This window comes from Streptopelia decaocto, assembly GCF_964273445.1.
Source record: "Streptopelia decaocto genome assembly, chromosome: 2".
NCBI classification, from domain to species: Eukaryota; Metazoa; Chordata; class Aves; order Columbiformes; family Columbidae; genus Streptopelia; species Streptopelia decaocto.
In genome coordinates this window covers 13,753,961-13,777,253 of record NC_138655.1, presented here as the reverse complement: position 1 = coordinate 13,777,253, position 23,293 = coordinate 13,753,961, and positions in this window count along the sequence as shown.

The window sequence follows — 23,293 nt, the reverse complement described above, 5'->3', positions numbered from 1 at the left end:
GTCAGAAGTTGTTTTAGGCACATCTGTTGTGAGCTGTCATGTTGTGAGCTTTAAGCAGAGGCATTTTTTATGAAAAAGGGAGAATGAATTTGTTTACATCTTAGGCAGGATTGCTACTTGCAATCTGTTTCTTAATGCTTCCAGTGGGTCATTGGTGAAAGCCCCAAACACTTACTTTGCTTCCCTTGGAAAACAAATGCATAATGAAACGTCTCATTAACAAGCATTCATTCATTTTATATTAGTATTCAGTGCCGAGTTACTTAATTTCACATTTGAAGGATGTTTCCAATGACATCTACAGCAAGCTTTCCTTGTCAAGTATATTTTTATTCCTATTATTATTATTTCTGTTTCAGACAAGGATGAAGCACTCATCCTTCAGGTCTTCATTTGCCAAATTTCTTTCCTACAAAAAACCTACAAGGGCTTCCCTGGGAACTGAGGTGGAAATTCGGTTCCTTTAACTGGCTATACTACTGGGTGGATCCTGCCTTCAAATTCCTGCTTCCTAGACATACTTCACACCCATGTTAGAACAACCTCACTCACGCAAATGTGCAGTTAGTATTTCCCCTGCTGAGAACACTGTGTGACCACGGAGGAATGGGAGGAATGAGTACTCTTTCACACTCGATTTGGTAATCTGCTACTGAGAGGTAGCAGTCAACACTGGAAAAAAAAATGCCCTATAGTAACAAATCACTCAGATTCCTGGAAAACTAGTGAGGAAATCTGCCATCAGAAAAGACATATACTCTCATGTGAGTACTCACCCTTTCATTTTACAATATTTCATAAGCATGGCAAAAAAAGCAGCCACTGCATAATATACTCAGATATAAAGTCATGTTTCGAAATCCACTCAAGATACTTTCTATTAGCTGGATTTCATCCTGCAGTTTTTCTGTGTCATTACTAGGAAAACATGCTGAATCTTATATTAAAAAGATTTAATGTTCTGTTCTTATTGTCTGCCAAAATCTTTCTACATGTCCAGATTGTACAAGTAGGTGCATGTTGAATTCTCTATTAAATATTTTTCATTATTTGGGGAAAATAATTCAGCAGAATACATTATTCATCAGTCTTCCAGCAAAAAACTGAAACTAAATGAAGCCTGAGACATCCTGAACCACAGAAAGATTGACTACTATGTCTAGTGAAAGGTCTGGGGAAGCCAGACAGACGTTGCCTCCCATGCACGTGAATAATTCATATCAGGTTTTTCAGACCTGAAAAATAATGGGATGTGGAATCAACCCTCACTACAAGCCAGCAACCATATTTGAGCCTGTATCCTCCCAAACTGAATACCAATATGTTCAGGGACAGAAGCAACTTTACCAGTTTTCATTCTGACACTGAGGGGGTTATTGGTATTTAAACACCTTTTTAAGTCATGTTATATGAAGTTGCTTAGTGCCTTGGAGGGCTACAGGGTCTAAAATGGTAGTGCACAGAAGTGGGGAAAAACGAAACTAAATAAAACAAAGAAACAAAAAACCCAACAACTTACTCCTGATCTTAAATGCTTAAGTTATATTAGCTTTGTTGGTTGCTGAATCAGGATCTGCATCCTCACTGTTTTTTGAGATGGACTCAACAGTGAGATAAATGGGGCAGTCAAGGCCTTTCAAGAATATCTGTACTCTGTTGATAATTACTTTGACAGGTAACATCTGGCCTGCAATATAAGAGGACAGGTTAGTAAGATGGATTGTGCCAAAAGAGGTTATGAGTACAAATTATGCTTTGTGGGTATTGGGAAAAGACTGAGTTCATGTATTATTCAACTGTAGGAGGTAACTATGTGTAGAGTGTACGTTACAGCATTTCAACCAGGCAGGTTTCTGCCTTCTTTTTCCCAGAGGAACATGAGGATATCAACAATTCTGAACACTGGCAGAAACAGGAGAAACAGCAGTAAACACATAGCCCTGTTCTGATTTTAATGTAGACTGTAAGATACTTACAAGGGTGTTGGCCAACTAAGAGCTTCTCTCATCAGATTTCATGTACAAAAATCAAAGCAAGCTGATAAAATTGTGACATTTGAAGACTTATATCCACCTCTGTTGCTCAATTACAGTTGCAAACCAGGCTAGCAGTCTTCAGGGAAGTGTTATTTCATTGAAGAAAGATTAAGTTCCTTGATTTATTTTATTAGAAAAATCTTTTCTTTCCCTCTTTTTTTTTTTTTTTCAGTAAGAAAACTTAGATTAAATCCACCTCTGAGGATAACAGTGATGAGCAAATTAATCTTGCTGAATGTGTGTACTTCAGATAATTCTTTGTTTCAAAGAATATTCACAGTGGTTGGGGTTCTTATTAAATTTGGCTCTATTATTGATTGCAGCCTATTTATGTTGATTCTTTATTCCTATGAGATGGGTCCAAGGCAGATATTTCAACAGTCCTTGCTGGTTAATGTATCTTGTATTTAATTCCAATTACTTTAGCAGATTTATTGTGTCAGAGAGATAGATGCAACAAAACTCTTATATAAAGACCTTTCTGCCAGTCAAACAGCATGATTTCTATTTCCAGACACCAAGAAAGTAGCTGTGCCTTAGCAATCAAAGGTGAACAGGGGTAGATCAGTAGGGCTCTTGGAAAGATCAAGGCCTACATTTTCCCTGACTGTGCTGCTTAGTAGAAAATTGAACTAACAACCTCAGTTGGTGTCCATTCAACATGAGTAACAAAAATTGACTGTGTTTTACAACACTTACATCTTTAAATTGTTTGTATTATTTTGTTACTATTAATCTGTGCATTTGTTTTAAATATTTATCTTCTTGTTGCATGCAGAAGTGCTGCGCTCAGCTGACTCTTAGAAATTAGTGGATAAGTCCATTGTGATAAAGAAAAGCTACAAAAGTCATTGACTGACCATAACTGAGGGGTTTTATTCAAGGGATAAACAAGTAAGGAGAACTTATTGATCTGGAGAAGTAGTATTATATAACATTTATGGATGCACTGGACAGCCCCCTGTCCATATTCTTTCTTTGTCAATTTATGTCTATCATATGACCAGGTTTTACCTCTTCACGTGACATCTAGTCAGACAGTAGGAGAAAACACCATGCAGCACATTCTGTCATGTGGTATCAGGGACTACAGAGTCTTTCAAGAAAGACAGCAGTGGAAAGTGAGATGCTAGCACAGTTTGTTAGTCTTGCAACTATTTTCCTGAACATGTTTGTTCCTGAAGAAGAACAGCAACAACTGAGGCATACATTCATTTTGTAATTATTATGAGCTCCTGGGCTGCATGTTCCTCACTGTGTGGAGAGAAGCGCTCCACAAATATATGGTCAGAGTCCTGCAGTCAAGAGGTAAGATACCAGTTTTGTCTACCTGAATACACAGATAGACAAAAAGTAAAGAGGAAACAGAAACACAGCGGTAGGTGACTTGTCCAACATCTCTTGGAAGTTGCAAGTAAATCCCGAACTTCATTGCAGTGTCTTTGTCCATCAGATCATACTGTGGTGGGTTGACTTTGGCTGGCTGCCAGGAGCCCACCAAGTCACTCTCTCATTCCTCCTCTTCCTCCTCAGCAGGATGGGGGAAGAAAATACGATGAAAAACTCATGGGTTGAGATAAATGCAGTCTAAGGAAGAAAAGCAAAGGCCATGCACAAAAGCAAGGCAAAGGAAAAATATTTATTTTCTACTTCTCATCAGCAGGTGATGTCCATCCACTGCCTTGAAAGTAGGCCCCCTGTATGTGTAGTGGTTGACCTGGAAGACAAATGCCTTAATAATGAATACCCTCCCCTCCTTCTTTCTCTCTTTTTTTTTTTTTTTCTGAGCATACTATGGAATATCACTTTAGTCAGTTTTTATGTCAGCTGTCCTGGCTATGTCCCATCCCAGCTTCTAGGTGACCCAGACCTACTTGCCTTTGGGAATGGGGTGGATAGTAGAGACAGCCTTGATGCTGTGTGAGCACCGCTCAGCAGTAGCCAAGACATGGGTGTGTTCTTGACACCTTCTAGCTACAGCTACAAAGCATGGCACTATGAGGGCTGCTATGGTGAAAGTTAACTCCACCCCAGCCAGACTTTTCACTTTGCAATACCCTGAGACTTCCTCTGTTGCTAAGTGCATTTGTATTCATCTGTAGGATGCATTTTAAAATCTGTCTATATACTAGGCATAACAGAATGACACCAAATCCAAGATTAGAGCAGTAGCAAATCCAACAATGATACCATGATTATGAAAGAAAACAAACACACAGATACACAAACGATACTGCAAGCATGGGGCCTGTGTAAGTAAGTTCTTGTATTCATTTTGTAGCTGACCATAATTGATGCCCTTGCCATCTCATTTGTACCTTCTTACTTTGTACAGTTTAACAGGACTGAGTCTAGTTTCTTTCATACTCTTCACATTTTGAATATAAAATCCCATCTCCAAGTCTACCTACCTTGTGTTACTCTGACTACACAAGACCATCCGGATTCCAACCCTTCCAGGGTCCATGACTCAAGGTCAGCCTACAAACAAATTACCCTGGGGCAATTCATATCTAGAATCGAAGATCTGAAGGTTTCCAGGCTCTCTTCTTGGGGTCTAATTTCATTTCTTAATCAGGGATGTTCAGAATAAGTCCAGCACTATCATTTTAATATGAGATCTCCTAAAACTGCTTCCATGTAAGGATAGTCTGTATTGTCATTATAACCTGGTAAATCCCAAACACAGGAGCTGTCTCCTGGGGCCAGGGTTATACGTTCATGCCTTAGCACATCGTCCTCTGTTCTTCTGCAGCCCAGGGCAGCCAGCCCAAAGCCAGACAAAGCCTTGCAGAGCACAGCCTTGGCCTGGGGCTCCCAGTGCTCCTATCCATCAGCCGTCTCTGGCATAATGATTTAGCTCATTGTGTTTGTATGGGCAACATATAAACTCATTGTTCTTGCATGTTTGCGTAGTCCTTTCAGAAACTTATGAACTTCCTGTAATCAATTAATTACATTTTTGTTTCACTTAATTTGTGTTTTTGTGCTGTGACTCATAGGGGTACAACATGGAGTCTGGAACCTCAGAGGAGTTGGAGCAAAAACAACAAAGTTACATTTCTTCCTTCCCAATCCTAGATTGCTCCAGCATGTGTTAGACGCAGCCGATACGGCTTAAGCCCATCGGCTGCAGCTTCTGAGGAGTCGTCCAAAGTGACTTGACAGGGAGGGAGGAGTTTCCTTCAAACACAGCTTCACTGGAGCTGAACTGGTAGGATCCTGCCAGAGGTAAAACTATTAGTAGGGCTTTACCACACATTAAAGAGAAAACTTTTCAACTTTTCACTCTTTAGAGCAGAGTGTATATAAAATAACCAAGTGGGAATACAAGAAAAACATTTCAGTTATTTATTTATTTAGCTGAAAGTACAGTGAGGATTATGATGAGGATGAAAGCAACATCGTAATATCTTTCCAAACACCATGCACCATTCTCATGTGGAAAAGGGGCTCTGCCCAATGGTTAAATTGAGACTAAAACTTCAGCATCTAAAGTCAGATAAATACATGCTGACCCTGCTGGTGTTCAGGACAGCTTCTTGCTGTCCTTGCTTCTTGCTGTCTTCTAGCAAGAAGCTTGGGATCTCTGAAGAGGTTAAATGTCCTGTCCGTCTACAAAAGAGGTAGGAGCCCATAAATCTTTATTTTTGTTGTACCTATGATGCTCAAAATGAATAGATTCTCTGGCAGAAATGCATCCAGGAACATGAAATCCCCAAGGACCATTCCTGACTACTCACAGGAAAACAGCTTCTGTGGGCAGCCTGTTACCTTTTCGTTTGTTCCAGGGTGTGAGGGCAGAACTGGGCGACTAAACCTGGGGATATGAATTGAGTGGGATTCTTCAAAAATATCACCCCATTGTGTCATCTCATCATTGTGAAGTGAGTGTTATTTTTCTGGAGATGATGGAACACCTGAAGAAGCCATTAAATCCAATCAAAACTCAGACTGAGACAATATTTTGTTTCTCAAGTCTGGCATCCCAAATAATTCATACTGAAGTTAAGAAACCTGAATTAGTAGGCACTTTTCCAAATATTTGGCCTAAGGATTAGTATTTCTTCATTTTCAAAATACTAACCCATCTAAGCAAGTATTTTACAGCCCTTGGTTGAAAGGAACTTTATAAATAAAAAGTATATGTTATTAAATAGGAGAGAAAATCAGTTTCACACAAATATGAGAAATTATCTTAGAGTGTAAAAGTAAGTAAAAGCTTTAAGGAAATACTTGCATATGTTTACTAAGAAGGCACAGTAATTCAAGTATATATGCTAGTAAACTCAAAAAGTATGGTAAAACAAAGAAACGCACACTTTTCAATGAGCTCAAATGATGGCGAGCTGAGGGAATTTTGTTAGCATTATTCAGACAGGCCACAGAAAATAAATACATATACTTGCTACAAGGATTCTTTGAGCATCACAAGGAAACAGTTCACCTCTTTGGGTGTCACTCAGAAATATGTACAGAAATATGCAATAGTTGCAGGATACGCTAATTAATCTGGAACAAATAAAACTGTAGAGGCATTGCTGTGAATTTATAACAGAATCAAGAAACTCTTTTCATGCTCACTGCTTCAGAGCAGATGGAAGTTATTGACTCACCTAAATTGCTTCTCTGCTCACACAGTGTGTTATACAGAAGACTGTACTGGTATTTTTCTAGGAAAAGAACATGTTGCAATATGCAATAGCACTCTAAGTGGATCGATCAGGTCATTTGCAATTCAGGTGTTAGTATTTAACTGTTATGCTCTTTATGAAAATTTTCAAGCAAATGAAAAAGAAAAAGAATAATTATTTTCATTAGGTTTTTTTCAGATTAAGGGCTCTTCAAGTCAAATTGAATTTTAAAGTAGGATTATTGCCATAAAGTTTTACAGAGGGTCAGTTCAGAATAAGCCTAATTGTAACAAATTAATATAGCATTTGGCAAATGTTGTGGGCCGTGTTTGTGGCAGTGCTACAGAAGAACACAACTGTTTCAGTGAGTCATGAGCACAGAAGTGGATTTTCACATAATGGACCATAGCAAATAGCGAGAGAATAAGATTTGTAGAACACCTGTATTTACAGTCTAGAAATGGTGGTGACTGGTGTGTAGTTGCTATTGGTTGTGCATAATCAGGCAAAGAGTAGTGGAGAGTATCTAACCTTAACATTTCTCATTGCTGAAACACTTGAAATGGGAAGCAAGGTAATCAAAAATGAAAGGAGACCCTTCTTTTACCCATCTGTAACTACAGGGTTTGGAGGGAGAAGAAATTGCTTATGCAGAAGGAAAAGACTGAAGCAAGGAAAGGGATAGTTACAGCGTACCAAGAGTGACAAGGGGCATAAAAGCAGTGCTGGAAGACCAGACTCTGAACAAAGAAGCTTTCAGAATGCTGAGGAAACAAACACAGGGAAATACATACCCCTCAGATCTGTGTATTTTTCTTAAACTACTCAGAGCAGACACCTATGTGTGTTTTATCCTCCTAATATGTACTGTAATAAGGAAGGCTGACATCTTATTGCTGAGTTTCAAAGGTGGTTATTTAAGTCACAGGCACATCTAGGGAACAGAACAGGTTTCAGGGCCAAGGATGGCAGGGCCATACAGTTTTATATTCAGGAAGGCAAAACCTACCTTGAGAAGTAAAGTGAACTGTGCTTTTCTGAGATCAAAGAGCAATTTGGACAAATTAATATATGGGGTGACCCAACACAACGAATTGCTGAGGGCACAGTCAGGAAGACCTTAACCGTAAGGATGGACAAGAGACACCACAAGAGACATTGTATCCATTTAACCATCTGGAGGCTTCTACTGCTTTGCCTATGTCCTCATGAATAACTGTGTTAAATGCTTCTGAGAAATCTGTTGGTAGTCCTACCATTGCAGATTGGCTGCTGGCCATCACAGGGGAAGTCAACCATGAATGCTGCTGTGGTCACCTCCATGTCATGTTTAGGTCTGAACTTTGCTTGTGTGTTCTACACTCTGCCTTAGCTTTACAGCACTTTCTTAAGAGGAAACTTTACTCTCGGTGCCTGTCCCATGATTACTACAAATCCCTGTGCTCGTTTTTCAAGTTTTCAGATTCCTCGTATTTTTCAGTTTCTCTTTATCCTGATTCGTTTACCTTCTCCTCCTCCCTTATTCAGTGCTGCCAAGTACCTTTGTTTCTTGTTGGATAAGTAAGCAGAACCAGATGCCAAACAAGGCTCATGGGGACTGGGAAGCTCAGCTGCCTCCCTCTAACCCCGAACAAGTCATTTGACACACACATCCCCTTTCAGAAGAGAACTGAGAGTTTGTTACATTTTGGAAACTAATAGCAAAGTCAGTTCGGCTGCAGCTTTACCCCGGGGCCACCTCCAAACATTACATGGCTATTGGAGTGATCAAAACAAAAACAAAATAAATTAAGTACAAGAATCATCTCTGCCCTATTGAGAATTTCTATTAAAAATTGGAAGTCTTTTCCTTTACTGATGCTTCAGGCATGCCTGCAACAATAGAGTTGGAAGCACTTTCTGATCTAAATCCAAAGGCATATCTGTCCTGTCAAAGTAAAACAGTGGGGCACTTTCTGTTTGTTTTTAGTTTGTTTTTTTTTTTTTTTTAAAAAAAAAAAAGTCTATATATATTATGGTTAACAATATTATATACTTTTTCTTAAGTGTGTTATTTCATGGTTACATGGCAAGGAGGCATTTTAGAATACCCTCTGAAAGAGAAAAACAGGCTTGTTTCATTTTCTGCTAAAGGAAACTAAAGAGTACTTATGCTGAAAACACCAATAAATCTTCAGTTCCTTCTTTCCAGTTCCTTATGTTCTGTTTCCCCAAGGTTCTGGTTTTACAGGACAAGAGGAGTGCATGGGGTCCTTAAACAACTCTAAACTCTTTTACAGTTTTAAACCGGGGTAATGTTTTTTTGGCCTACTTCCCTCAATCAGTTTCTTTCAAACTTAGTGAAAAGATTGCATGCCGTTCCTTCCTTTAGTGAAACTGTTTACAGGGCCTGCTCTTAATTCAGAGTGGCAAAGTATTTTCCTTTTGTTCTTCCAGAACTCTAAACTAGGGAGACGTGCTGCAGAAAAGAGTGGTTTAATCCTCTCCAATTTATGACACAGCTAAACTCTCCCAGCTTGCGGAACTCCCTTGTGTTTCTGTGCCAAAGTCTCCTGCGTGTGCTCCTACCAAATCTTTCAAAATGTCAGGTGAAGCATTTAAACCTTTTCCATGGGGATAACTGGTCTCTCCTGTGGTGTGAAATGGGAAGATGCTGTACACAAACAGCTGATGCTCAGTGATCTGTCAGCATTGTGAAATAAGTCAGCTTTTGCTTTGGAGGTTTGAACAAAAACCACTTTCATGGATAGACTGAGACTCTCTGCAACCTCCTGTTTACTTTTGTCTTTCTAAGACAAGATCAGGCACTGGCTTGGACCGGACCTTCTGCAAATGGTTGATGAGGGCATGAGGGCATCGTTTGCATGTCTTGGTGTCTGCTGAACACCTCAACCTGCATTCATGCTCCCTCTCCTAAGAAATGTATTGAATTAGATGGAATTAATAATATGTAGGATTTATATAGCATTTTAGGAAGCTGATGAACACATACACCTAACCTTGCCACATTTGAGTGCCTGCTGAGGATAACAGTATTCAATGCCAACCACACAGTAGATGGAAATAGAGGGAGTTTCACTCTGGACCTGAGTTTGGTTACATTTGTGTCTTCTCCTGCAGAAAATCCAGGGGCCGGGGCAGCTACTGCCAGATGCAGGGTATGTCCCATTTCATGACCTGGGCTCAGAAAACTGAACCACCACATCTTTCCCCCGGCAACACACACACCGAGCACGACCTGGTCTCTCAAACTCCCTTTTACTTCAAGAGTACGCTTGAAAGCAGGCTGGCACTGGGTATGCCTTGAGGAATAGCACTTCATGGCTGCTTTTGTGTGACAATATTTAGTCACACAGTATGTTTTTGTTTATAGTTGCAAAGTTTACAATTGCACCATATGGAGCAGATTTTGTTTTACTTCAGTTTATCATCAGAAATCAGCTTCTCGGCACCGAGCCCAGCTGATTTCATATTCTGTTGGTTTAAGGGAAGCAATGTAGGATTCACTATCTGTATATTCAAACTCTTTAATTGACATAAACAAACAGAAAAACATTGTCTAGCATGAGTGGATGTTTACTCAGCCCTGCAGAATGGCGAAGCATATCGCTACAAAAACCACACTATAAAAATAATCTGAGCTGTGATTGTTCTGAGGAATCCTGCAGCACTTACACAATATGAGATAGTGTTATCTTTATTTAACCAGCACTCAAAACATGAATGCAAGATTGACTGAAAAATATCAGATAAATTGCTATAGTAGCTGTGTAAATTCAAAACCCAGCAGAGTCAACAGTGGCTTTAGAGGTTGTGAAGGGAGTTTTTCATTCCAGAGGCTAAAATGGTACCTGCAAATGGCCTTAATACTCCAGAAGCATTAACTAGCCACAACAGCTTGTGGCCAGCCTCTCTAAATATTCCAAGTTCCATCATCGTCAAGGCCAGGTATTTTGGACGAAGGTGCTCAACACGAGAAGTGTTTTATTTCATTCTACAGGACTCCATCACAAGAGAAGATGGGACCCATCAAGACAGTAGGACCAGACTCCTTTTGGTGGTGCCCAGTGATAGGATGAGGGACAACAAGCACAGACATAGAAACATAGGAGGTTCCATCTGAATATGAGGAAAAACTTCTTTACCTTGAGCATGACATAGCACTGGAACAGGCTGGCCACAGAGGTTGTGGAGTCTCCTTCTCTGGAGACATTCAAACCTTGCCTGGACACGTTCCTGTACTATCTACTCTAGGTGTACCTAATTTAGCAGGTGGATTGGACTAGATGATCTCCAGAGGTCGCTTCCAACCCCAACCATTCTGTGATTCTGTGAAGACATTTTTTCTTTTCTCAGTGGTTGAATAGCCAGTAACAAGGGACTTTTAGCTGCTTTAAAACAGTTGCACGTGTCAAATATTTTATTGTTTATTTTATCTGAGAACATTTTGTAGTATTCCAAAAGTGAATTAGACCTTCCTGACAGAGTTGAAGGGAAGAATTACTTGGTCAAATATGGTATTACAGTGCTGGACTGGATGACAACCTGCTGCTTGATGGATTTGCAATCCTAAGCTAGGCTCTAATGACAGTGTTTGGAGAAAAGTAAGCTTCTGAGACTGGGATCCTGGAAAACTAGGATGCTAACCTGGGATCAATTGGTGCCACCTCATAGGAAGTCCTGAGGAGGCAGAAGGAACAGAGAGAAATGGATGCTTAATGGTGGCTGAAAGGAGATACCTCTGTCCATTGAGGACTGGTGTTCAGAGTCCCTGCCCTGAAGGGGAGCAATCAATACGACTAAGTCACAAAAACATGAGAAGTCTTCTACCTCTTTTCTAGGGAACATTTCAGCAATATTTTCTCTGTATAAGGAGTTGCATTCAGATGTTCTATGTTGTCAGGCTTAAACATCCTCTTACTTGTTGTTAAATACCAGGTGGGCTCATGCACCTGCTTCATAGCTGCTGTGTTGCCTGGGGTGAAACGTGGTACTTACAGGTCATTGCTGCATCTAGTAGTTGGAGCAATTAATTTGTCCAACTCAAGGTGCCCAACCAAGGACTATGCTGTGACCTGAGTTTCAGGTTCTTTGCTGACTTCTGGTTTGAGCATAGAAATTGCACAGGACCCATTGCTCACAGATGGAAAAAAAAAAAAAAAGCAAATTACTAATGCATATTTAAAGGACTCTGGTAAATCTTAAAGATAACCATAAGGTAGTGTTGGTGTGACTGACTACTACAAGGACTTCAAAAGCTTGCTGCAAAAAATTAGATATCTTTTATAATCTTTTTAAATAGCTGTCTTCTCTCCCTAGGCAGGCTAAGGATGAGAATTTTAAAGGTGCAAAGATTTTAGCCTAACTCCCTGATGAACTCCTCAGTTTTAAAATACTTGTAATGAATAATAGCACATCGTGATTTATTCCTTTTTATTCTTCCTGAGTATGAGGGAAATACAAACCAGGCAAATCCCTGGGGAATTCTGATGAACTACAGTCACTGAAGTAGAAAAAGTACTTTGTTCTGTAAATCTCAGAGGGCCATCAGAGGAGCTCTTTTCTAAAGAATGCCCCCTCTTAAAGCCATAGGAAAGACTGTAAGGTGCTAGAAGTTCCTGTGTTCTTGTGGTCTATTACCGTTCCACTGGTATGTCCTTCCTGAAAGGAGACATGTAGTCCTTCCAGCAAGGACCAGAAGCAGATGTACAGGTAGCAAGTATCTTTCAATGTAAGCCAGCACCTTATGGAATTTCATTCAATATCCTGGGAGAACACCTCTTTACCTTTTCTGCTAAACAAACTCAATTAGAAACAAACATTTATAATAAAGAACCCAAATTCAAATCATATAGTGAACAGTATTTGATCATGTCCATCTATAAAGCTAACATTTAGCTACCATTGAGTTTTCATGAGAAAGAATTGATGTTTCAGCATTATTGCAGCTCTTCTAAAGGACAGGGCCAAAGAAGGTATGCAGAGAGCAGTGATGAACAGAGTTCCCAAGCAATATTGAAAGTTATACCACATCACTGTCCTTTAACTTCTATCCCTAATATGATTTGGCCTATTTTTGGGCCTTTTTCTGAAAAAAAGCTGTTTCAGGAGAGGAAATGATCCACGTTCGGCATGACAGGACCTGACTAGCTTATGTTTCTATTGAACACTATAAAGCTGCTAGTGTCTTGTCAATCTACTTTCAGTTCTCACCAATGATTTCTGGAAAACACTCAGTGATCCAACATCCAAATTCCACATTAAGTGAGGAAAAAAAAAAAAATCAGTATATGAGCTTCACATCAGTTTCACTAACATACATTTCCCTCTATGAACAAGGCTTTATTTGTGAAACAATACGTCTATGGTCAAGACTTTTGGTACTGTGTACAGAATCATATTTCATACTAACCAAATAACAATACAGTGAAAATATAGAGTCATTATAGGCTAAATTCAGTTTTATTTGCCCATTAATTTCTACTCAGTCCAGTTATTTTTTCTTTTTTAAAAAATAGTTTTGATCACAGTGATATGACATTACATATACTACTTTCTAATACATCAGGTGAAATCCCACTAGTAAATGTGAAATATATCCTATATTAGGGATACAAAATACAACAATTGCATCAGCAACGGGCCCTTCTAAGACTGGGTCAGCAATCCATATCTTAAAGGGCACCCTCAGAGCACCCTCTGAAATGTAAGTCAAAGACTGACCATTGTTAAGGACGTGTCTTTTCCCTAGGTTTCCTGAAGCAGAGACTCAGGCATGGATTCCAGAAATTATTCTTAAATATATTATTTATTTGTAAGGTATAGCATAGAGCAGCTCAAGCTGTGTGCCTTCAGAAGAGGGACCTCAAGTGAAGAAAACCTTGGGCAATTATACCCTTAAAATCTAAGCTTCCTTCCCCTCTTGTGCCAATTTGGGCCAATTGTAGATTTAGAGTCTGGGGTCTCCCCGTTCTTCATTTTTGTCAGGTGGGCTGTTTCTTATCTCTGCAGATAGTTGTTTGTCTTTTACCAACCAGACTAGATGTCAATGAAAGTCCTGTCCTTCAGTTGGTATTTTGCATTTGTGGCTGGGGATAAAAATAAGTCCTTGGTGATAACCAAAATATTCTTCTGTTTCTTGTCTTCTTCTTACATGTGCTGTTCCACTCCTTTACTTAGACCTGGGGATGTAGCTCCTGCTGACGATTAAATGCTCTTCTATCTTATTGCTTGAACAGTCTCTGGGGCCCTTTTTGCTTAATGAGGTAGAAAGTTCAAAAGTTCACAGCTTGTGGCCTAAGCTAGTTTTATATAAGCAGGTTCTAAACAAGTTATGTTAGAAGCAGTATACCAAATCATCAATAAGCTAAGGCAGTCTATTTCCTAGCACCATTAAGAAAAGGGTTGGTTTTATGTGCAATATTTTTGAAATCTGAATATTGATAGGAAAATGCTGTTTTGATCAACCCAAGTTAAAAAATAATTCAGTTTTAGATGTAATCCTACATTATTTGACCTACAATTGAATTAATATTTTTGTCACATTTTGGATATCCCTTTTTACCTTTTAGAGCTTTAAAAAATAAAAATCCATTTTGAAATGAAAAAAACCAAAAAGGTTTGTCTAGAAAATGTCATTGAATCTTTTTCTCAGAATTTGTTTTCTTTGACCATTTCCTCTTTGACAAAGTTATCTCTTGATCTCAACAGGATCTTACAACTTGTCTCAACCAATCAAAACGTGCACTATTTAGCCATTAAAATATCCAAATTATTTTGTGTTATCCAACCTATAGTTCTATTTGGCCTGAGTACAGCAAGAGAACCCCTGGTAATTCCCTAAACGGCTTCAGAAGTGGCCTTAGGAGGCCGCTGAGTCATGGAGTGTCAAAGGAAGGTGAGCACCTGTACCTTCCAACTAACTGTGTAAGCCACATTAACTTCTCAAACAACTTAAATCTCTCTGTATTTTATCAATTTAAACAGCATTTTTGTAAAGTCTACCCTGGGTGAGTTTAAACCAATAAACAGTAATTCATCATATACAATAAACAAATCAAACAATTAAATATCCAAAGCAAACCACTAAGGCTCAGAGGCAATTTTACATACATACGGCTGGTCAATACAACAGTAATCAGGGTGTGCTTTCTATAAACTAACATGGAATGTTTCCCAAAAATAAACTGTTTAAGAGGACTGTGCAACACTAAGAGGAGGAGAAAAAGCAATTTAAAATCTATACAACACTAACAGGATTTAAAAGTGCCCCTGAAAACATTGCAGAGGTGAAAACTATTTTTTCTTCTCTCTACCACTGTCTTGTCTAGAAAAATGTCTATGACTCTGCTGGCTATTTTTCTCTACATAAAAACCCCTATATTTTTGCTACTCACACAAGAAAAAGCTTATTCTGAAGTCTACAATTTCCATGCCAGTTGTGGTTTTTCACCCTCTAACAACTTCAGCCAATTTCTGCATATTCTGAATTCATCACTAGAAAGGGAAGAAGCTGAATAATATTATTACATAAAACATTTTCAAGACACAAACACCCTCAAAACTTGTGCATATCTTCTTTAAGAATGCCAAAAACAAGATCATGGACACTTTTAGGCACATTTTCTTCCCACAAGCTAAATACGCTTCTGCTGCTGCTCATTTGTCATGGTAATACGTGGGCTGCTGTACACATCTACTTTCTGCTTATCATGAAAATATTCTGCAACGTAATACAGTTTCCAGAAAAACACAGAGCGCATATTTTTTTTATCTCAAAGAAATTTTAAAGTTAGTAATTCAGATGATGAGGTTTCAGTTTTATGTTGAACTGCACCAAAACATGAAAAAAAGCCACGTGTTCTTTTCAGGCTGCAGGACTGCTAGCTCTGTGTGTCAGCATTGTTTTGTTTGTCCAATGAAAGAGGGAGTGAAAATTGTGAGAAACAATTTTCAGGCATTACCAGCTTTAGTCTCAGCATGTAACCTTAACAAAACAGGAGAGCATTTAGCTATTTAGCATAGTTAAGGCACTAAAATACTTGAACTCTTATGGAGCTGCACCTGGTTGACAGCCATATATTGGTCTATATGAAATTGATGGCACGTGGTAAATTATAGGCTTCTATAGGGCACACGTGTTAAATGTTAGCCCTGAGAGGCTTGTTAGAAGTGTTACAGCCCTAAAGAGCCCCTTAAAATAATAGGCTTTTATATTCATTGACTTTTGCAAGTACCACAGTTTGCATCTTGACCAGGCCTGTCCTGGGGATATAACATTAGAAGCAAGGACTGAAGACGAGAAAATTTTCATTTAAGCTTAAATACATATATTGTTGTATCTTTTATTGTTGCTTAGGGTAAAATGGACTAATTAGAAATTTAACATCTATCATAATTACAAACGGAGTTGTTCTCAAAGTTAAGGGATATAGCTGCATTCAGTTATAGTGAATTCCGTTTGCTTCTGAAAATTCAGCCATATGCAATTTATTTTATCATAATAGACATTAAATATGTAGCTAATGGAGTTGATCTGACTGCAGAATTGCAAGATTCATCTTTTCATTACCATCTTTGTATATCTTTAGAGTTAAAACTGGTGCAAATTTACAGACAAACATAAAAAATTCCAAGAGCTTCATAACAGGGCTCCACAGATTGTTCTGTGTAGATGGACTTGAACACTAATATTTGGAGGCACAGGAAATCTTCCCCAAAGTCCTAAGTTCCATTATAAGTTGCCTCCTTTGAGTACTTCCATTTACCAAGAGAACCTTTTTCAGCCTCTGTACGGTGAGCCCAATGTGCTCCAAGGGCTAAACTGTTAAACATGACACAACATAGCCATTAGGTTTTTAGGTGACACAAGTCTTACAAATTCAGGGAAAGATGCTTCATGGAGACTATGGAAATTGGGCTATCTTGGAGAAAAACACAGGCAAAAGATGATGATGGGGTGGACAGAGCTCCTAAGCTTTGGGTTGAGTTTCATGTAAAGGTAGAGGTAAAACATGACTTTTTATCGGGATTTTTATGGCATATTGTCCAGCAAATTATATGGGAGGAAATCAGAAAGAGCATGTCTATGTGAAGTTTATGTCTGAAAGTTATCAACAATTCAGTGCAGTAGAGAGATGCCACCAAGTTTCTGAGCTAAGAAGGTGCATACTCAGTGGGAAAACAGCACTGCTTTTACAATCTACCTCTCCAAACCAGCTGAGTGACTTAATCTTCTATCAGAAAAGTTTCCCAACAAAGCTACAGCAGAGAGCATCACAGCAATTTGAAAAAGTTCAAATAACATCTAATATCCCTACTGTCCCTGCTGAATATTTGTTATGGAATGACTGTTTAATCAATACCCTTTGTATCATTTGCAGGGGGAAAAGGCCCAATGTAGATTGTGGCATAATATGCACATCAGATGTTAAATTTTGGCCCCCAGTACAGTCAATGGCAAAGCATGGTTGAGTTTCTCGAAGAATAAGTCTTTTTTTGACATCTGCTTCCTGTTCAACCAGCTGCACCCTAGAAAAATTAACTATTTGTCTGAAGAAATAAGGTATAACTCATTGTATCGCCTTTGTCCTACACTGAGGCTTAACTTTTAGTTAGCTTATGTTAGACTAGGAAACCTCATCTCCAGATCCTCCCATGATCAATGGACAGAGAAAGGCAGCTCTAGAGATAAGCTCAACTCTTTCCCAGAAACCAGTCTTAGGGTGAGTTGAATTACTCTTCTACTGACTGGGAATGGAGTTTGATTTACTGATTTAAACAGTTCAGCCTTTAAATAGTTCATATTATGTGACACAAAGCCAATCTGTAATTAAGCCACTGAGAAATGTAATGTAGATCCACTTACACTGTAGTTTAATTCTGTCTACCAGCTCTGCATATTTTACTTTCCTTGTGGGAAAAAAAGTTATTCTTCTGTAACTTTTTTGGTTATAGAAGATGCTGCGATCTTCAGGTCACCTATCAGAGGTACCTAAGTTAAAGACTTAGCTATTAATCTTGACAGTTCATGCCCTTGAAAAGGAACAGTCCAACTCTCAATCACTACTCCAGGAAAACTCCATCAGAAAAGGCACCATAGGTATGATATCGGGTATTACATGGAATCTGCATGCTCCTCACAAGCATGTCCATATTAAAGACACCTGCCACTTTTTTGATATATATGTAAAGTAACAGATTATTCATATATAAACAAGTCTTGGGTAAGAAGAGAAGAGGGGGACCCAGAGATCCTTTACTCTTCTGCCCTGCTCCTTGCAGAGAATATTTGTCCACGCAATACAGTAGTTGGCGTGTTTGATATGGTCAACATTTTTTACATAGCTGGAATCAAGAAGGAAGCTATAATGCTGAAGTGACTGCCCACAAGAAGTGGGTAACATCTCTTCAAGGAATTGAAATAGAACATTTTCTTCCCCTGCAAACGAGGTGTGGATTCCTCAGTGCTCCATAAAATTTGAACAAAGTTTTCCCTTATAATGAACCATTCATTTGGATTTCACAATATCTCATCACTTCAGCCACAGCTGGTGACCATGCCAGGAGCACTTCTCATAGATCATTTGCAACGCTTTCCTTCCAATTACTCCAGGGGGAAGAAGGGAAAGAAGTGCGTGGGACTGAGCTGTAGTTCCTGGTGAAGATTTTACATTGAATCTCATTTCTCACTGTAGTGCTACTCAGAGCTGCACCGTTGGAGTGCTAGGGAGAATTACACACTGAACAATGGGTTTGTCCTGTTATTAGTGGTCCTGCTAGTGCTTGGAGGACATGATGGTGTGTTATAACAGTGCTTCTTGCAACACCAAACATTAATGTTAGCACTTTGTGTGTATGTAAGAATAGTCCAACTGTGACATACTAAATGTCCTCCTAGATTGCTGTCTTGTCCCCTACAGTGGCCAAAACAAAAGGGATATGACAAGTTTAAAATTATATTGTTTTGGAAGATGCTTTTAGCTCCCAGCAATTAGGGGACTTTTCACACCCTTGGCCAAACATTTCAGTCAGACTATTAATGTTAACAGCTTCAAGGACTGCTTTTAAACTCATTTCTCCCCTTGGCTCCCCTTGGCAATATCCTAACCCGCACTTCCACATTTTATTTATACACTGAGTAGAAAACAAAGGAAGAAAGAATGACAGTCTTGAACATTTTGGTAAGTATCAGATACAATATTACTCCATGATGCAAAAGTTTAACAATCAGGCTGTTTAAATTTCCATTCTGGTTCAGTGGCTCCTCCATGAGTTCTAAGAGCCTTTTACTGGCTACATAACACTTTCTGGGAGGAACCATTCACCAAAAGAAAGAAAAACAATATTTCATATCTGTTTAAAACATTAGTCATTATCTTGTCTCTGGCTAAACAAAATCCTCATCAGCCAACTTTTAGTGTAATGTTTTGCCTCTCGCAAACACAAGCTCAAAATTTTGGTTTGTGCAACATGCTAAAAAAGGGATGATCATGAGTGCAAATATTATTTATGTGACAAAGATGCAGCAGTCAGTATCCTTATAAAACACAACAAGACATTTTACTTTCAGTAGGTTTGTTCCTTTTTCACAGCAAAAGTTGAATCAGGCTGGCTACAGCGACTATACAACAGTGGAGTGAAGGATCCCAAAAGAAGTAAGCAAAGGAAGAAAAAAGGAAAAAGAGAGGAGATTTTAGACTGTTCAGGGACATGCTTGGAAAAAACTCATGGGAGGTAGTCCAGAAGAGTGATTGATTTTCAAGGATCACCTCCTCTGAGCTCAAGAAATATCAATCTGGCTGCGCAGGAAGTTAGGTTAATGGTGGCAGGACGCTGCCATGGATGAACAAGGAGATCAGGACAAAACTCAGACATAAAAAGGAAGCATGCAGGAGGTGGAAGCCAGATTAAGTCACTTAAGAGGAATACAGAGACACTGTCTGAGCATGCAGGGACAGGGTCAGAAATGCCAAAGCCCATCTTGAGTTGGATCTGATGAAGGACATGTAAGGCAATGAGAAGAACTTCTACGGGTACCTCAACAGCAAAAGGAAGACAAGGGAAAATAGGGGCATGCTGCTGAACATGGCAGGGGCCCTGATGACAAAAGACACAGAAAAGGCCAAGCTGCTCAGTGTCCTCTCTGCCTTAGTCTTTACTGGTAAGGCTGTCCTTCAGGAATTCCTCGCCCCTGACACCAGTGGAAAAGTCCAGGGCAAGAAAGTCTTACCCTTGATGAGTGTGGAACAAGTTAGGGAACATTTAGTCAAAATTTAAACACAAGCCTACGGGGCCTAATGAGATGCACCCATGAGTGATGAGAGAGCTGCTCAATATCATTGCAAGGCCACTTTATTATCTTTGGAGGATAATGGTGAATGGGAAGGCCTCTGAGGACTGGAAGAAAGCAAATGTCATGCCTACTTTCAAGAGGGGCAAGGAAGATCCTGGGAACTATAAGCTGGTCAGTCTCACCTTGATCCCTGGGAAGGTGATGGAGAAATTATTCTGGATACAGATTTCCAAATATATGAAGGACAAGAAGATGATTTCAAAACATATGAAGGAGAAGAAAGTGATTTGGAGTAGTCAGCATAGTTTCAAATAAAGGAAATCATACTTGATCAAACTGACAGCCTTCCACAGGGAGATGACTGTCTCTGTGGATGTTGTTTATCTTGGCTTTAGTAAGAGTTTCAGCACTGTCTCCTGTAACTTTTCGTAGACAAACCGGAGAGATGCAGGTTAGAAAAGAAGACATTGAAGTGGACTGGAAGCTGAATGATTTCCAGGTTATCTAAAAATTCCAGATTCTCTAAAATAATGCACTTACCAAATCATCACAAATTACAGCCTGAAAAATAACTTGGCTCTTCAAGCATCATACACAGTAAGAAGCTACAAACTGGTCTCTCTTCATCTTTTATTCACCTTCTAGTGTGAAACCAAAGATATGGTTGTTGTCTGTTTTCTTCATACATACCATGCATAAACATGTCGTTAGAATTCAGTTGGCACCATAGTCACTGATGCAGAATTCATTAAGAGACTTCGGTTTTAAGTATCAGCACCAAGTTTGTTTAATGTATAATATGGCAGCCTTCATTACTGATAATAATAAGCAACATGTTTTCCTAAGATTCATTATCTCTTCTTGACACAAGCAAAGACAACGTGTCTGCTGGGTGTTTGTTTGGCTTTCCTTTCATGTCATCGTAGGAGATCAAGATAGCCACTCAGCAGTTATTGTGTGATGTTAGCGCAAGCAACTTCTCTGCTCAGATATCTCTGACTTACTTTGAGCATAATTACATACAAAAAATAAAACTCAACCCTAAATAAACACAAAGAATCTGATGTCAACTGATTAGAGCTCAGAGCAGACCCAGAGGAAAGGTCCCATTGCTCCATTCTTAGCGCCTCCATCTCTTTATAATTAAAACAGTCTGTATGCCACACAGAAGGTGAAGTGTTCAAATCTTTGAACATTAACAGAGTTTTTCAGCTAGAGTGCTACTTCAGGCAACATATTAAAAGAATACCCAACACACACTATACATACTGTCATGGACTCAGATAAACTGTGGCTGAGGCTCCCAGCTGAAGCTGTCTTCTGGGGTTTCTTCAGGCTCCATCAAGAAACAAAGGCATCTTCAGAGGGTTATTTAACCCTCTTCTCCTCTACACTGTGTTTCTCAGCATGGGAAGGATAAACCTCCCAGTCCATAATTAAGGAAGAACTCCACATTACCAGCTCAGCATGAGGACCTGCCTTCCAGAGAGCAGAAATTTATATGAGATTATGTCTGTCCTTGGAGACCAAAGTCAACTGTAGTGGGGTGAGCATGATTTCACTCTAAACCATATTCTGTTCATCTTAAACATGCTGATTTGTTCTGTTTTCTATTCTATTCCCATCTGGGCTACCTATTTTCCTTCTCCAATAAATGACATTAAAAACTTACTCAGAAAAAAAAAAAAAAAAGGTTATTTGTAGTTATTGTACCCAACTTCCTCTCCCAGAATAGCTGTGTGATACACAGAACCAATTTACCCATCAGGAACATTTGATCTTCATCTCTACCAGTTGACAATTGCCTCTTAGAGACACCTTGCTGTTATTTCACCTCTGTTGTCATGATAATTAACAGTCCTTCTCTAGTTACAATCCATCTCTGTTGGAAGCAGTCTGTGTAAGATGTAACACTTCCTCCTCTAGTGCTTGGACTTGAGCAGCTCCACCCACGAAGAGGTCTGAGCATTGTATACAATGACACTAACATGCTGTATCCCTCTCCTCTGTGCTTGAGTGTCACAGGTATACCACCTGCACTCTTGATCATTTGAGATAGATTTGGCTGTGTGCCTCCTGTTACATTCAAAATTTTGTTTATTGTTGAAGAGGAGGCACACCTTTCTTACTTATGTACATATAAGTAACAGTAATAATGGAATTAAAATAATAATGTACAAACTTCTCAGTTTCTACCCCTTTTCCTCGGGCTGTACTCACTCTTCTGTTTCTCTGCATGGTGAAGTGACTGGTTTCACACTGATGCTGGCAGTAGCAGGATGTTGCAGGGGGTAATCAGCATCTGTAGTCCTTCACCAGGAAGAATAAGATGTTCAGGTAGAGGGTTTCCTCTTTCTATCTGCTTCTTTCTTCCTTTTTAACTTTGTTTTCTTCTTCTTCTTCCTTTAATTTGGTTTCATTTATATATATTATCTAACACATATTTCTAGCTTTTTCTTCCTTCATAGGTCCAGGTTACATCCACAATTGCTAGTGGCATTTACATATGTTAGATATCATTTGCTGTCTGTGTTACACCTGTAACCAGTTTTGTCAGGCTCCAGGTCTGCAGTGCCTCCAGTTCCCAATGTCTCTCCTATTATATCAGGCCTGTACTTCTTTGTGCTGCGTCATTTTGTTAGGATCATAAATATCTCATTCTTCCTAGAAAAACTTATTGTTACTGCCACCCATATAAAATCATAGTTGTACCACACAAAGGTAAACAAAAATTTTAAAACTTTAGATCTAGACAACTGGCCAGTTAGACAAATTGCTCACACAGTTGAATCAAAGTCAAAGGGAGAAGCTATTTTCCTAGGAACTTTTTTTTTTTTTTTTTTAGGAAATTTCATTTTGATCTACTGTTTTTAACATTTATGAAATAAAGTTGACTTTGAACTGACTTTTAATTTATTAACTGAAAAATCTTCCTTGCTGAGAACTCTAAAGCTGGTTATTTATTGTGAAAACCAGAGTCATGTCAACAAAAATCAGAGATGGTTTTTGCATTTGGGTCAGTTTATGTCAATGAAAAAAAGCAATTTTTCCAGCCAGCACTCAGGATGAACAGAATCCCAAGTTAATCCACTGCACCAAACACAACCTGACACCTTCTCTGCTGATAGCAAAGCATTCAGTACAGACACATGCAATAAAGAACTGGATGGAGTTGCAAGTCTCCTCAGAAAACTGGCATAGATTACACACTACACATTACATCCGCAGCTGAACGAAAGCTCTTCCATCAGGGACAAAGTGCCTACCAATTGCAGGACTGCCCCTATCCAGTATTAAGACTTCTCTGACACCCAGTATAAAAGTCTCTT